Source organism: Cucumis melo, chromosome 3 (genome assembly GCF_025177605.1).
Source record: "Cucumis melo cultivar AY chromosome 3, USDA_Cmelo_AY_1.0, whole genome shotgun sequence".
NCBI classification, from domain to species: domain Eukaryota; kingdom Viridiplantae; phylum Streptophyta; class Magnoliopsida; order Cucurbitales; family Cucurbitaceae; genus Cucumis; species Cucumis melo.
Window position 1 is genome coordinate 14650569 of NC_066859.1, and position 16008 is coordinate 14666576.

Sequence of the window (16008 nt, forward strand, 5' to 3'; positions counted from 1 at the left end):
AAACGAAACCTCAAAATTTTCATTTAAAAGCATAAACAAATGTGACTAGAGATAAGTATAAAAATAAAATCCTAACTCGGGCCCTATCTAATTTTAAAGAAATAAAGAATAAAGAATAAACTAAAATGCAAACATTAAAGTCTGAACTATGACATAAAGCGGAAGTAAGAGATCCCTATGGCTCGCCACAGTCACTTCTGCTCGCTCGCCAGCTTGCCTTTGCCCTTACCTCTGCCCCTGCCTGAAAAATAGAAATGGAAAGAGTGAGTATAAAATACTTAGTAAGGGACCCACTACTAGTCCCGTTAGGTGCCTGTTAACTTCCTATTAGAGTCTTGAAAGTGGTACTCAAGAACTCGCACGTTCCCGAACACGTGCAACATGTGATCCTAGAGGAACATAACTGGTCTTCGGTGAACCCAAAGGAACACCTAGGATAAACTGCTCTGTAGTGTACTCGGAGGAAACACTAAGATAATCGGACTGCGAGCGATCCCATCGAATTACTCGAATCATGTCTATGTCAATGTCAGACTGGCGGTCCCGTCGGACTGCGCAGTCCTAAAAAGGTAGTGACCCCGAAGGACACCCATGAAGGTACGACTCTAATAGGATAAGCTAACATACACGGGTCATAACATGCACGTAACAAACCATCAACACATCATCAAGTCATGTTATATCATCATGCCACATCACATCATCATGTCATATCATATCATCATTAATTGTCATGTCATTATGCAATCTAGTCATCAGTATGCATAACTACAAATACATGCGATCTCTTAATTTCATTCGTAGGTCTAGTAGTAGAATCTCTTGCTTGGAGATTTGTTCAAACGAGTTCTAATAGCAAAATCACGCTTTCCAAGCAGCGAAGTCCTAAATGGTTAGAAAACACCAATTTTCATAACTTAATCATCAAACGACCAAGGACCCAAAAACCAGTTGAAATAACTTACCCGAGATTGAGGTTGCAGCGCTTGAGCCCTTAACAAGAGAAATCCCACGCTCCAAAAATCACTTGGTCCAAACTATCCTTTAAGAAAAATAATTTAATTTAACCCAATACTAAATTATTTAAGATCCAAAAAATTTTTAAATCTTAGTCGGGTGTTCCAAAGCCCAATCAACTTACCAAAACAGGTGGAAAAGGACACAAAATTAGGCTTATGGCTCAAAAACAGGTGAAGCAACTAAACGACTCGGGTAGAAAGCAGAAGGTGGCTCGGACAGGCAGCTCATGCACGCGGGGCAGCTTGGGCAAGCATGCACGACTCAGGGAAACGCGTATGGCTTGCATGCGTGCTCGGTTGGGGCGGCTCGACTCTTCACGCGACTTGCAGGGATACGCGTGTGGCTGGCCGCTGACGGCTCGGCTTCACGCGGCTATGGAGGCACGGAACGGCTGGAGGCGAGCGTGGCTTGGGGTTTCGTGTTCGAGTACGAGCAACGAACCGTGATGGAAGGCAGACGACTAGCAACGACTTCCAGACGAAGGAGATCAAACGGAGAAAGCGGCAGCGAGGGCGGAACGATTCGGTGGGTGACTGCCACGACGAGGGTCGGCTCGGGTTTTCGGGTTCGGATACGAGCGACAAACCGTGAAGGAAGGCAGAGGATTGACGACAACTTCCAGACGAGGGGAGATCGGACGGAGAAAGGGACGACGAAGGCGAAAAGATCCGGCGGGGGCGACGGAGCAGCGACGACGGCTGAACTAGGCGGCGGCTAGGGTTTTTTCTAAAAGATGTAGGGTTTTTCTTTTCTTTCTCAATGAAGGAGATGGTGGTTTAATGGTGCACGGATCCCAATGGACCTTTTAAAGAAAAAAAATAATATGCGTATTATTATTTTTCTTTTCTCTTTTCCCTAATTTAATCAATTAAAATCACTTAATCTCTTTCTTATTTAAACCCATCAAATCTCCATTGTAAAATCAAAATCAACCAATCACATCAATCTTTCTCCCAATTAAAATATCACCATTATATATTTTCTTAATGTCTAATAAAAATCAAATGTTCATAAATCACTTAATTCAAAACATCAAAAATTTCAATAACTACACTTAAGATAATAAATTAAATTCCAAATTTTGGAGCGTTACACATTCATGTTCGCACGAGAAGTGGCGATGGTTTCAGGTATATAATCGGCCCGCCACTACTTTACAGTGGATATGTGCTTCTATGAATTGACGAATAAAATGTCTTTTGTCCCTTGACAAAATTGTGTAGGTGCATTAGATGGTACACACATCAAAGTAAATGTAAGTATGAGTGATCGCCTAAGGTATAGGTCTAGAAAGGGTGACATTACAACAAATGTACTTGGTGTGTGTTCACAAAATGGTGAGTTCATATTTGTCATGCCTGGATGGGAAGGGTCTGTATCCGATTCAAGAGTACTTAAAGATGCAGTGTCACGACCTACTGGTCTAAAAGTCCCAAAGGGTAAGATGATGCATTCTTTTCTCCCCACACAGTGGTATTAGACCATATGCTTATTTAATATGGCGTACCCTAATAATTCATTATATAGGTGCAACATGGGCAGGTTACTACTACTTGTGTGAAGCTAGTTATCCAAATGCTGAAGGATTCCTTGCTCCGTATCGAGGTCAATGTTACCATCTAATTGAATGGCGTGGAGGAAACCCACCAAAATGCTCAAAAGAGCTATTTAACATGAGGCATTCCTCTGCTAGAAACATTATTGAAAGAGCATTTGGATCATTGAAGAGTTGGTGGGCCATTCTACGAGGAAGATCCTATTACCTCGTTGACATACAATGTAAAATAATAACAACATGTTGCCTCTTACATAACTTGATACATAGAGAAATGGGTTCAGAGGCAACATTTGAGGAGCCACATCTTAGTGAAGGTGATTCAAGCGAGATGAACATTGAGAATATAAACTTCGTGGAAACGACTAATGTCTGGACTGAATGGAGGGATAATCTTGCAAACCAAATGTTTGAGGATTGGAATAATGTATGACTAATATATATAGTTTAGTTTCCTATATAATTTTGTTGTTTTATCACATGATCTGTACTTGAACTATTTTTTGTGTGGAATTGGAGTCAGAAATACATGGGGTTTTCTCTAAATTATGAGAACTAAGTTGTCTATATGTCAATCTATAGATTTTATATCCATTGACTTTTATAATATTCATATGCTAATTTAGATGGCGTCGACAAATTCAAAAGCCACTAAGCATCGATGGACAACCATTGAGGATGAGGCGTTAGTTGAGTGCTTACTACAACTAGTGGAGGAAGGTGGCTGGAGGGCTGATAATGGAACATTCAAACCGGGATATTTGGTACAAGTACAAAAACTAATGAAAGAAAAAATTCATGGAAGCAACATACAATTGACTCCAATTCTAGAGTCAAGAGTAAAAATTTTAAAGAAGCACTACACTGCCATAGCAGAGATGATAGGGCCAGCTTGTAGTGGCACTACTACAAAACTGGGTTTACTTGACACTTTTTACCTGTCAAGTATTTGTTTACTTGATGCTTTTCAATGTGTTAAGTAATCCAGTGTCAAGAATAAGGCAGATTTACTTGACAGTTTTTAAGTGTCAAGTATAATTATACTTGATAGGTAAAAAGCGTCAAGTATATAAGTTTTCTTGACAGTTTTTATGCGATTATGGTGTCAAGAATAAGAGGGTTTTGTTTTTGACAATTTTTACATGTCAAGTATTTGTGTATTCTTGACACGCTTTGCATGTGAAGTTTTTTTTTTCAAATGAAAAATTATATATTTTAAAATATCCATATAATTTATCCTGTACCTATTTTGAAGTCGAACAATGACGAACATAAGTAAAGTAAGAGAGTACACAAATGTGCTACACATTAATTGAACAATTTAATCAACCCAAACTTTAAATCTACGAACTAAATATATTTTAACAAATTGCATATAACACAAAGTATATATAACAAGAAGAAACATCATTCATATTACAAAACGAGCTATGATCATCGTTCTTAATCATAAAACACAAAGTATATGTAATAATAAGAAACAGAGACATCACCCTCCTCCAAGCACCACCACACTCTTAGATAACTCCAAGCTTAAAGTCTCACCGATTGTTATTTTTAACTCCTTGAAATCTACAAACAAAATGAGAATAGCATTAAAACTAAGAACTTTAAGTCTAAATAAAATAATGCCTCCAATAAGCTAAAACTAATTCATAGTCTAAACTTGCAAAAAGAGAAGAATAACGCAATATCACGTTTTTTTTTAACTTAAGTTATTGTTCAAGATAGATTAAACCAACCAGCAAAAAAACTTGGGACTTTCTAAAGATAAACAAGAACAACAAAAAGAAAAGGCACAAACGAAGGAAAAATACCACATTAAAGTGCATTTGTTAACATACAATCAAATTCAGAGCAGAAATCACATTTTCAACCTTTCTCAATCTCAACTTGCATTTTGGACAGTGAACATATGAATTAGAACATATTAAAAGAAAAAAAAACAATAAAGACAATTTATCTTGATTATTTTGTAATATGGACGAATGAAAATCATAATCAGAAATATTCAGAGCCAAAATGATACCCTTAATCTTGTAACTTCTCAATGAAATGGACAAACTTGACGTCATGACAATAGAGTGAAAATAGAGTGGAAAAAACAAACCTCCTAGAGTGAAAAAATAAACAAACCTCCTAGGCGAAAGAGCCACTTTCGTAACAATAGAGTGGAAAAATAAAAGGTTCATAGTGGAGGTGATTTCCAATGATAAATTCAAACACATTAATTCAGAATCCAAGAGTCTGAAAACGAGGGCTATCCATGGCTAAATGAACCAATTCAATACACTCCTTGGCTCTCTACTACAATTTCTATAAATTCTACATCACGACTCTACTCAACTATTCAAAAGTAAAATGTAGTCAATGAAGAAGTAGATAAAACGAATTGAAATGTGTTTAACAAACCTGATCAATATCTACAGCACTGGGTTTTGTTCGCTCCAGGTGGAGTTGGCCTTTTTTGATGACCACGTGCTCAAGCTTCAACTTACTAAAGGCCCTCTTCAGAATACGACCTGTTAAGTCAATTCCAGATAAAACTGATGAATACCATCATGAACATACACACAAAAGATTAAGACCATCAGCAAGCTACCTCTATAGATTGATCAACTGTTGCAAGTTTGCAAACATGTACAGATTTCAATTGACATATTCAGTGACACCTATCTATGGCCTGCAAATCCATTTGTGGCTTCTGGTGTATAATTGTAGTGTACATGGTGTATAATTGCAATGCAGAAACTGGCAAAGAAAAAAAATACATGTAGTGTATGTCGAGAAAAGTACCCAATTGCTACCATAGAGTTAATAAGTATCAGTTGTAGTCAGGTTGATACCCAAACCACCAGCCTGTGCACTTAGAATAAATATTTTGTAGTTGCTGTTAACATCATTGAACTCCTGGATCTACATGTAGAAAACTTAAATTGGTTAATTACGTAATCCTTAATGCACCATTAGATCACCAACACTATCATAATAGAAATATTTGCAAAATATCTAGTCTACCTGCAGTATGTAAAGGAAAATTCAATTAATTATTACATAAAAATGAATAGAACATATTTTGTAGCATGCAAGTTCAACCAAACCAATTAATTATTACATACCAGATGGTTTGACTCTTATTTTTCAAAAATAACAAAACATCTGGTTCTAAAAAATTCAACAAAACCAAAGAAAAGCAAAAAGTAACCCACTAACTTCGACCCACTCTATGTGCAGGGAAAAAAGCCATCAACACTAGTATAATCTTAGAATTCAATTACTTCATTTTGAACGTTGATAGTATATTAGAGCAGGATAGTTAAAAAGAGTTAGAAACTTATCTCTGAACCCTCTAGCTATTTAGCAACTTCAAAGCTAACTGATAACTAAGAGAAAATATCATCTCGCCAGTTATATACCATATGATAACTGATAAAACATGATAAAGAAGAAAATATACCACAACATAATTAGCAGTTACAACAAGCACATTGCATTTATATACAAACAGAGCATCTATATCATAAACATAAACATAAACATCTCGATACTATTCCTACCATCTTCAAACTTCCTAATTTCATCTATAAAAAAATCTACAAACTTCCTAAAGTTCCAACTTCCTCGTTGGAACAAATTCCCTGTATTATATATTTTTATGTTTTTTTTATATAAGAAACAACAATAAGTATATAAGCCACAAAAAGGCAAGAACCAACAGCGGGTAGGGGGCTAAGGAACTAATTTAAAAGATACCCACATTTATCATTTTTTCCCTCGTTTGTATAGCTAGTGCTCATGAGCTTCCATTAAGCTACATAAAAACTTATGAGCTTTATAATTTCAAGCCTAAAAGTAATGTCTTTGGCCTTTATAACAACTATAGCTTTAGAGTAACACCAAGAATTACATGGATCAACAATATTCAGTCTACTATTTAAGCCTTTGAGTGAATGGTATGAGAGGAACAAAAGGATCTATGATAACAAGTTTTTCTTGGAATTAAACTTAAATAAATGAAAATTAACTTACCAAATATCATTGAAAAGTTTATGCATCTTATGAAAAATAAACAGTGATATGTATCCAAATAAACAAGCCCCAAACTGTATAAAGGCCTTTGGAAAGAGCAAACCCCTAAGTCTAAGAAATCAGAAAAATGGTCTGCAATCTAGGTTGATAAGAGGCAGTATTAGAAAAAAATTTGTCAATAGCACTGCAATTAGAAGTTGTATGTTGTACAGTAAATAAATTAGGTTATCAATTTATATCATAACTAAGCTTTCAGTTTAAGTCATAGCAAAATGTAGACCAAACGAATGCTGGTGGTGGGTGGTAATTTATCTTACCCAGTATGTATTTGCATTGGGAAGTTGAAGTGTTGAGCAACTTCCAAACTATGAACGAATATATAGTCAATAAGGCTTTTGTTCACTATTTGAATAGGTTTTTCACCTGTATTTATACAATCACTAGTATATTATTAAGAGACAGAGAGAATTCATAATGCTATATTCCACTCAATTACCATCTATAGAGAATTCTTTAGGCCTTTTCATACATCGACATTCTCAATTACAATTCTACAAACTCAAAGTAGGAAAATTCCACTGTATTCATTACCTATTGCGGAATACAACTTCAAAACTTCAGTTAAAAGTCTGGTTTTACATATATATCATACAAAGCTTCCACCAATTTAGCACCAATTTAGAATAAATAATATCAGGTAAAGAATCTTGACAGAAATAGAGGGGTGGAAAAAAACCAAGAAAACAAAACAAAATAACACAATACTTTGCTTTCAACCATAGCAGGAAATTGCTAAAAAAATAAGTATAGAGAAAGAATGTCTCCTTACTTTGCATTCAACCATAGCAAGCAATTATCACTCATCCAAAATAATGAGTTAAATTCTAATTAAATAAAATGGGAGTTGAGATTAGCTTATTAATTAATCAAACAAAAAGAGATCAAATCAGTGCGGAAATGTACGTGGTGGAGCGAAGTTGGGGCGGCCGTTCGTGGGGGATCTACTGCGAGAAAGTCTGCTATGGACGTCAGGAGAGGGAACGCCATCTGTGGTGGCGTCGACAAGTCGATTGATATCCCTATGGTGGCACGACTGAAGCTTGTGAGTGAACGTCGTCTGTGATGGTCGAATGTTGTCTGTGATGGTCGAATGTCGTTTCTGCGTGAACGTCTGGTGGTGGAACGTCAGTCGAAGCTTATGCGTAACATCGTCTCAAGGTGAAATTGGCGGTCGACGAGCTTGGGTGGAGGAACGATAGGAAGAAGAATGGGAAAAAGAAAAGAAGAACGTACGAGAGGAAGAAATACCCCTAGGGTTTTTGCATAAATAAATTTGGGAAAAAAAAGGAAAATTAGAATTTTTGTGTTTTATGAAAATGGATAAAAGAAAAATATTTAACCATATGTATTATTTGAGATTTTAAAAATGTCAAGTAAATAAAACTAATCTTGACACTTTTAATCTGTCAAGTATTAAAATAAAAAATACAATAAATAAACATTTTTTTCACTTTTTGTTATTCTTGACGTTTTTACATTTTACTTGACGATTTTTATTAAAACTATAAAGTACTTCAAAACAACAAGCGTCAAGTATTGCCAGTTTTCTAGTGTGGGTTTGACTGGAATGAGGAACGAAAGTGCATTGAGGTAGAGAAATCCGTGTTCGATGACTGGGTTAAGGTAATAAGATGAATATAATTCATACTTTCTATAAAAATAAAATATAATATATTTACATATGTTAACTCCATGTAGGGACACCCCAATGCTCGAGGCCTACTAAATAAACCATTTTTTTTTACTTCTATGACTTGAAAATTGTGTTTGGTAGAGATAGGGCTACTGGTGGTAGATGTAAGACACTTGTTGAAATGGGCTTACAGACTGCAAGAGATACTGATGAAGATGACATGGACATTAATCTTGAAGACTTTGAATATTCCAAATCCATATGGACTCGAGCCACCTTCGGGGGAGGACATGCCATCCATTCTAACAAGTACGACACATGATGCAGGATCATCTAGGTCAAGTAAGAAAAGACGGTCATATTCAGGGGACCTCATGGATACATTTTGCGCAAGTATGCGAGAAACTTCCAAGGAAATTAGAAAGATTGCTACATATTAGTGAGAAAAAATGGAAATAGAATCATCCCTACACAAATGATTATATGCTGAATTACAGATTATTCCTGGGAATGGACGTGGATGATTGTTTAATTGTAGTCGAGTCTCTATTACTTGATCCCATGATGTTGCATGCATTCCTTGACTACCCAGCAGAATAGAAGTATAGAAAATGCATGCATATCTTAAGAAGGCAACCATAACCATAACTAAAGTAACTTTACTTCACTTTCACTTTTGTTTGAGCCTTTGATTGCTTACTTTTGAAACAAACTAGACCCCTTGCTTAACTATAACTTTTGTAAATCCCATCAAATTAAATGACTTGTTATATTGTGTGGATGGATTGTAATATTCCTAATTAAAGCAACCATGTTAATGCAATTTACATCAAAATTATTGTTATTGAATGTTAAAATTTCTCGTTTTTATATTATTGTCATGAAAAATCAGTAGAGTAAAAAAATTGAATTGCACGTACATAACTTGAAAAAAACATTTCAATTTAATAATTGAAACATGATAAAATTTAGGATGCACAATTCGCAAAAAAAAAAAAAAAAAAAAGTTAAACCGAGGAATTTAAAACCAACATCCAAACACATGCATTAGAAAACAAGATTTAATTACTAAATCCTGCCCAAACCCAGATTTCCAAATCTTGCATTACAAACACAGTCATTTTTAATTCGCAGGCATCAAAATCCTATCGGATAAGCCCACATCCATTTAATTCCCAGACATTTGATTTCTAACTTTGCACCATATTCCCCCTCTCTGTCAATTAAAACCAACCGTTGAAGCATTTTCCCTCTCACACAATTAAAAACGCAAAGGAAAGTCGTCGAACCCACTAGCCGCGTAACGCTAAAAATCCCTTCCGTCCTATTTTCCTCCACCCATCGCCATCGAAACAGTGCTCCAGCCACCACCGTCCAAACGCCACAATAAGCCATTGCCGTCGAACCCACTAGCCAGTGTTGTCTGTTGAACCGAGAAATCTAGCCACTGTCGTCGAATTTTGGGTTGCAACGCTGTCTAAATCAAGTTTGCGTTCGGTGCTTCTCCTCCATTACAAGATCTTCCGCCGTTCGAGGCCTCTCCTCTCTCCTTCCTCCGTCCGGTTCGTTCTTCGTTCATTCCTATAGTGCTCTTTATTGCTGGTTCGTTCCCTTCACTCTCGTTTCTCCCATTTGCATTTTTTTTTCTTTGCTAAAATTTGAGTTGTTTGATCAACTTGTTGTCAGTGGTTCTCGATTGTGTTCTTGTTCCCTTTGCAACTACAATTGTGGAGGAATATTACTTGATGGAATGATTTTTCATTTCTTCTCTCCGGCTTCATTTGATTGCTAAATTGTTGGCATTTTTAAATTTGATGGTTGCAGGTTTAGTAGTCTGTGTCCAAATCTCATTTTCTAGATTGAATCCAAATCCTGTACAATGCCTAATCTCACAAGAAACATCCAATTTGATGAGATTTCTATGAAGTTGAGTTTGATTTTCTCTGATTGTCTCAAGATACTGATCATTCACCCTTGGCAAAGGTTTTCGAAAAAGGACAAGTCTTCATCCATTACTTACCTTCTTTCTGCATTTGATGAAATCTGACTCTTTATGTAATACTCACAGGTAAGATTATTTATTGATCCCATGCTTACAATTGGTTAGTATTCTACTACTTAATGGAACTCCTTTTTTCTTTTTCGTTCTTCATATAATTTAGGTTGCTTAGTTTAGTTGATGTCTATCCCACTTAGTTTAGTTGGTATTGTAAAGCTTATTGAACTGTTTGGATTGTTGTCGCTCAGTCTAGTTCCATAGCTCTGAAAGCAACGTGGATTTGCAGCTATATAGCCATGTGCCAGTTCCTCGAAAAGAAAGAAACAAATAGGTCTTTCTATTAGGAAGCCTCTGGGCGAGTTATTTTTAGATGATTCCACATTTTGGAACAAAAGAGTAGATCAAAAATTAGATGACCTTGTGAGTATCTTTTGTTTGTGTTTTGATTTGGTTGTGAGGGATTTATTAGTTATGAATACAATCAAAGTTCCCTGTTTTGTTTCTGTAAAGTCTTTCTATTAGGTGCTCACATTTTTCATATATAGGCTTTGAAAGTTTAATATCTAGTTCATTTCTCTGTTTGGTACAGTTATGTAGGACTATATTCAAGGCCACTTATTTGGATCTCATCTGTAGCTCATATGATATTCCTTTTTCCATTCACTTGTAATTCTAAAGAGATATTGAATGAACATGGGCATATATTTTTATTCTCCATTACCCTGTTTTGTTTAATTGTTTTTCCACAAGTGAAAATTCCTGAAAAAACCGGTGGTGGTTTTTTTACACCACCACCGCTGTTGGTACTTGAAGACATGCAATATAGATACTTCATGGTTCCAGAAAAATGCATGTCTGGACGTTCAGGCATCGAGTTTGAATCGACTTGTTGATGCTCATGCTATTACACATTTGTAACTGCCCACTAATTTTTTTTTCTGATGTCAAACTCTGTCAGATTCTCATCATGAATTCAAGTCTAATTGCATAATCATATTTGGTTCCAAAATATTTTCTTATAAAAGATCTGGAGCTTCATGTTGAAGATTAGTCTAAGTATAGTTCACCGGATGATGACCTGAACTTCGTCAAGTTGTATTTGCTCATTCCACTTGGCTAATGTATTACCATTTTCATTTCAGTAGTAATTATTCTCAAGTTCTCCATTTTATATGGTGAGCATTTCAGTAGTAATACCGTTTTTATTTCAGTAGTAATTATCTTATGGATATTTAAACAATATTTGATATATGAATTAGATTTGCTTTTGTTAGCCATTCTTATCCTAATTGATTCTGAGCTAGATTAGAACTTGAATTGGGAGGTCTTTGACAGATTCTTGCACAATCAATAATGGGATTCTGGGTTGTGACTTTTTTTTAGTACATTGTATTAGGATTCACCATGTATGATTGAGTGATTAGGATTTTGCTCGACTAGTTTGAAACAAAGTAGTCTGAAGTCTCCTCCTCTTGTGCTCGTGAAATAGTATTTCAATTTATAAATTTGATGTAAAGTTTACTAAGTTTTCTTAATTTCAAGTTTATTTTGATTTGTAGCCTATCTATGTGGTTATGTCATGAATTATATTGATCTTATTGTGTAAAGTTTTATTGAGAGTTTAGTTGTATTAATGCAAGTGATATTTGACAATTTTTTTTTCTTTTTTTTTTTATTTATCAGGACTTGAAAAACCTCGAGGTAAGTTCTCTTACATCACTTTTCAATCCATGTGGCTATGATATGATGTTCAGTTTTGACATATTTAGAGAGTATAGTTTCTATATTAAGTTTAAGATTAAAGTTTATGTGGGGGTGGGGGCGGGGGAGGGGAGTTTATGTTTAAGCGTAATAATATGTGAGTTCCAAAGTAGGTAATAGAGGAATTCAACTTGATGGAAACTAGATCATTGTTAAAAGATTTGGTAGTTTTTTGTATAACTAAGTTAAGTTAGTTCTCTTTGTTCTCTGGCTATGAGTATTATCAGAAGCATGTTTTGTATAGCTAAGTTGGTTTTTTTTTTTTCATATGGGATCGTAAATATTGACATGTACTTAATGTTTATGCTTATAATTATGCATTTACCCAATGAATGTTGACTAAAGTTCATTTTCGATAAATTTGTAGGTAGTTGAAGAATATGTGGACCATGAGATCAATCAAGTTCATTTATGCATTAGTTTGATTAGATTAGATTAGGTCACACATACATGTATTACAGTTAATTTATCTTTTAGATTATTGTAAAACTTTTATCGACAAAGTAATTTATATATTTTATTATTAATATAAAAATCTTTCTAAACATATGTTGGTAATGTTGCATCATGTATTTAATTTTTTTTATAGTAGAAATATATGACATAAAAATGTGTTGCGAATTGAAAAATAATGACGCCAAACAAGTGTCAACATATAAGGCTTTATTAAACATAAATAGTGTTGTCAAATCACATTTCTTGACAAGAATTATGTGTAACGAAAAGTTTAAAGATGACAATAAATTGGTGTTGAGTTATAGATAAAGGTGACACATTTAAAACGTCAATATAAATGTATTAATGACAATATATTTGTATCGAGTGATAGATAATGGTACATTTAAAGCGTCAATGTAAGATTATTAGTGACAATATATTGGTATCAAGGTATAGATAATTGTGACACATTTAAAACGTCAACGTAAAGGTATTGATGACAAAATATTGATGTCAAGTTATAGATAATGACGATCTATTTATTGCATAAAGGTAAATGTATTAATGACACAATTATGGTGCTATATAAGCATATTTAACAATATGTTTTTCGAAGTGTCGTTAAATAGCCTTTCTTGATAGGGACTTCAATGACGCAAAAATTGTGTCGTTGAAATTCTTTATGATGCAATTTTTTGCGTCGTTAAAACCCAAATTTCTACTAAAAAACAAAATAACAATTTAAAAAAATAAAAAATAGATATTTTATATTTGATACATAATTTTGAACCAAATAACAGTTTTTAAAAAAAGAAGAGGAAGAGAAGAAAGAAGATGGAAAGAAAAAAAATCTCACAAGAAGAGGAGGAGAAAGACGATAAAAGGGAAGGACAAACCTGAAGTATTTAAAAAAATATGACCAACTTTATGAGCTTTTTTATTTTGTTACATAGGCCGTAAATATTTTACCCGTTTGTTATATTAATGAAAAATTTCCTTTGTATTATATATATTGGGAAAGGAAAAGAAAATAATAATGATAAGTATAATAATTATTATTAATAGTTATAAATGTCTAAGCTTTTATGCATTTAAGGAAAAAAAAAAAGAAAAGGTTATTTATCTTCTTCTCTAAGAAATCCTAGTTGTTGCCCTTAATTCACTATGCAACCTTGTCTGCCCGTAGCCATCCACGCCACTAGTTCGTCACAACTTGTGGCCGCCGCTCAGCGATCATGGTTTGGTGAGTTTGGGTGGGTGCATGTTTTTGGGTCTTTTTAGATGGGTTTTGAAATATTAATAAAGGTTTTAAAGTTGAGTTTATTTTTGGAATTAATTTGTGTTTTTCTTATTGAAGCCAATTAGAGACTTTTTGGGTTTAATTTATGGACCTCCCCTAAGTTGGAAATTAGTTTTCAACCTCCATTTGGGTAACCAAATTGAAGAACTACAGCTAGATTGTAATTGATAATTTTATTTGATAAACTTATTAATTAAATTCATCGTGATTATTTTGCAACCAAGAGTTGAACTCTAAGCTTAAGGTAAGTGATTCTTCTACTGGATACTCTTAGACTTGGACATTCAAAATTAAATAACTATCTTTTCTAGCTATGGTTTCATATAAGCATGATATTGTAAAATGGATAAATTTATATGCTATGTACTGTATGGACATCATTAACATAGAGAAACTTTGGACTAAGACATTATGCTAAGGCCTATTGATTGATGGATGCATGCTAAGATTAACGGTGATTGTTAACTTTCCTGACAGGTTATGTATATCTTATGCTTTTGTGTTCCTTACCTATGGCATGAACTGTGTGAAGGGATAAAAGACCTACGCAATGGAAGAATTTAACAGAAATCTAAAACTCAAATTTAATTGGAAACTTAAAGATACCAATATATTGTAAACAGAATTACATAAATTAATTTACTATGGCTAAACATGCTTTTACTAAAAATATAGAAATTACATAGAACAAGAAACTTACTCTCGTTGAAGTCTCTATATCTACTAAAACACCAAGATTGAGGCACCACCACTTGCAAACTTCCATATTTTATGAGAATGAGATTTTTGGTTTGTGGTAACCAAAATTGGAATGAGAATTTTGTCAAGAAAATTGAGAGAATACACAGAGTTCTTCAAAGAATTTCAGAAATTCGCCTTTTTGGTATCTGTCGTACCTTGATAACTTGTAATCCCCTTTGTCTTCCCCCTCATCAATAGGAAAAAATCAAAGCCAAAGAGTATGAGAAATCAGACTCAACAGCGTAACACCTTTTTTTGTACTCCAGTTTACATTTTTCTTGTATTGTTTTGTAAGATGTACACTATGTCCGAGAGGCCTAAAGTTATTTTACTAAAGCAATGCATTCTTTTTTCATTCTCCCATATTTCTTGTACTCCCAATGTTCAATTTGTTTTATTAGTTAGTGAGCGATGAGTGTTTTTAATATTTAGAGAATTAGAATGTACGTGCTATAAGTTTTGCTGAGTTAAACACGGATATCTAAGCATTGTACATTCGGGAGAAGAGGAATGATGTAGATTGTAATCACCTAATAAGTGAGAACCAATGTTTAGCTAAGGGAGTGGCCAGAAGATTGTAGCAATATAATCTTATCGCCAAACTCATCCTTTGCATACATTACAGAGAGGCCAATGTGTGTGGCGATAGCACCGAAAGGTTACCTACCTTAATTAAGGATAAGTCACTACTAGCACATTAAAGATGATTAGATATAAACATAGCTTAACTTTGTGTATTTGTATCCCAAAAGGCCAATGTGTATAACAAAAGCGCGGAGAAGTTGTTCGCCCTAACTTAGAGTTAATAAATTTTGTATCGCCAAGCACAATAGTGTAAATAGTTATAGACCTAAGGGTTTTGGGAAGAACGCAAGGACCCTCTTCCCAATTACACTTTGTTAGGCTTGATTGGGAGCAAGCACATACCCAAGAAAGGCGCCGCAGACTCTACTCTTGACGTAGATGAGTGAATAAGGCGAGAAGAAAGTATTTACCATGGGTTGTCTGACCTAGAGCCGGTAATAGGAAGGATGCAACTTGATGATAACTATCCCAGGTACAAGCATATGAAACATGGGGTTGATAAAGTTCTTGTGGGAAGCGGAGAAGAAAGTGGGAAGAAAGGTATACAAGTACCATCATAATTCTTGAATCAAGTCATGAAGTATGTAGAGGAACTTCAGGCAGCGAAGAGGAAAAAGACTGAGGCGGCCGAGAAGAAGAAGGCTGAGGAAGAAAGAAGAAAAGAAGAAGAGAGAACATAAAGAAAGAAAGAAGAGGAAAGAACCCTGCGAGAAGAGAGGACTAGGCGAGAAGAACAAAGGTTGAAAGAAGATGAAAAGAGGAAAAAGAGAAAGGGTGCACACAAAGCGCACATAATGGAGGATAAAAGAAAAGAAGAAGAGGAAGAAAGGAGGGAAAAGGAAAAAGCACGTGAGGAAGACGATCGTCTCCGCCAAACGTTTAAAAAG

The 16008-nt window shown here is 34.7% G+C and overlaps 1 long non-coding RNA gene across 3 annotated transcripts; it reads left to right on the forward strand.

The window, feature by feature from the left end:
- Window positions 1-9508: 9508 nt before the first annotated feature.
- On the forward strand, window positions 9509-12604 carry LOC107990751 (uncharacterized). 3 transcript variants are annotated; one of them, XR_001762494.2, is made up of 4 exons: window positions 9509-9899; window positions 10122-11471; window positions 11980-11997; window positions 12425-12604. It is a non-coding gene; the product is annotated as an uncharacterized LOC107990751 (long non-coding RNA). The 3 variants fall into 3 exon arrangements; XR_001762493.2 differs by having other exon boundaries at window positions 10122-10365; XR_001762491.2 differs by having other exon boundaries at window positions 10122-11997.
- The last annotated feature ends 3404 nt before the right edge of the window (window positions 12605-16008 follow it).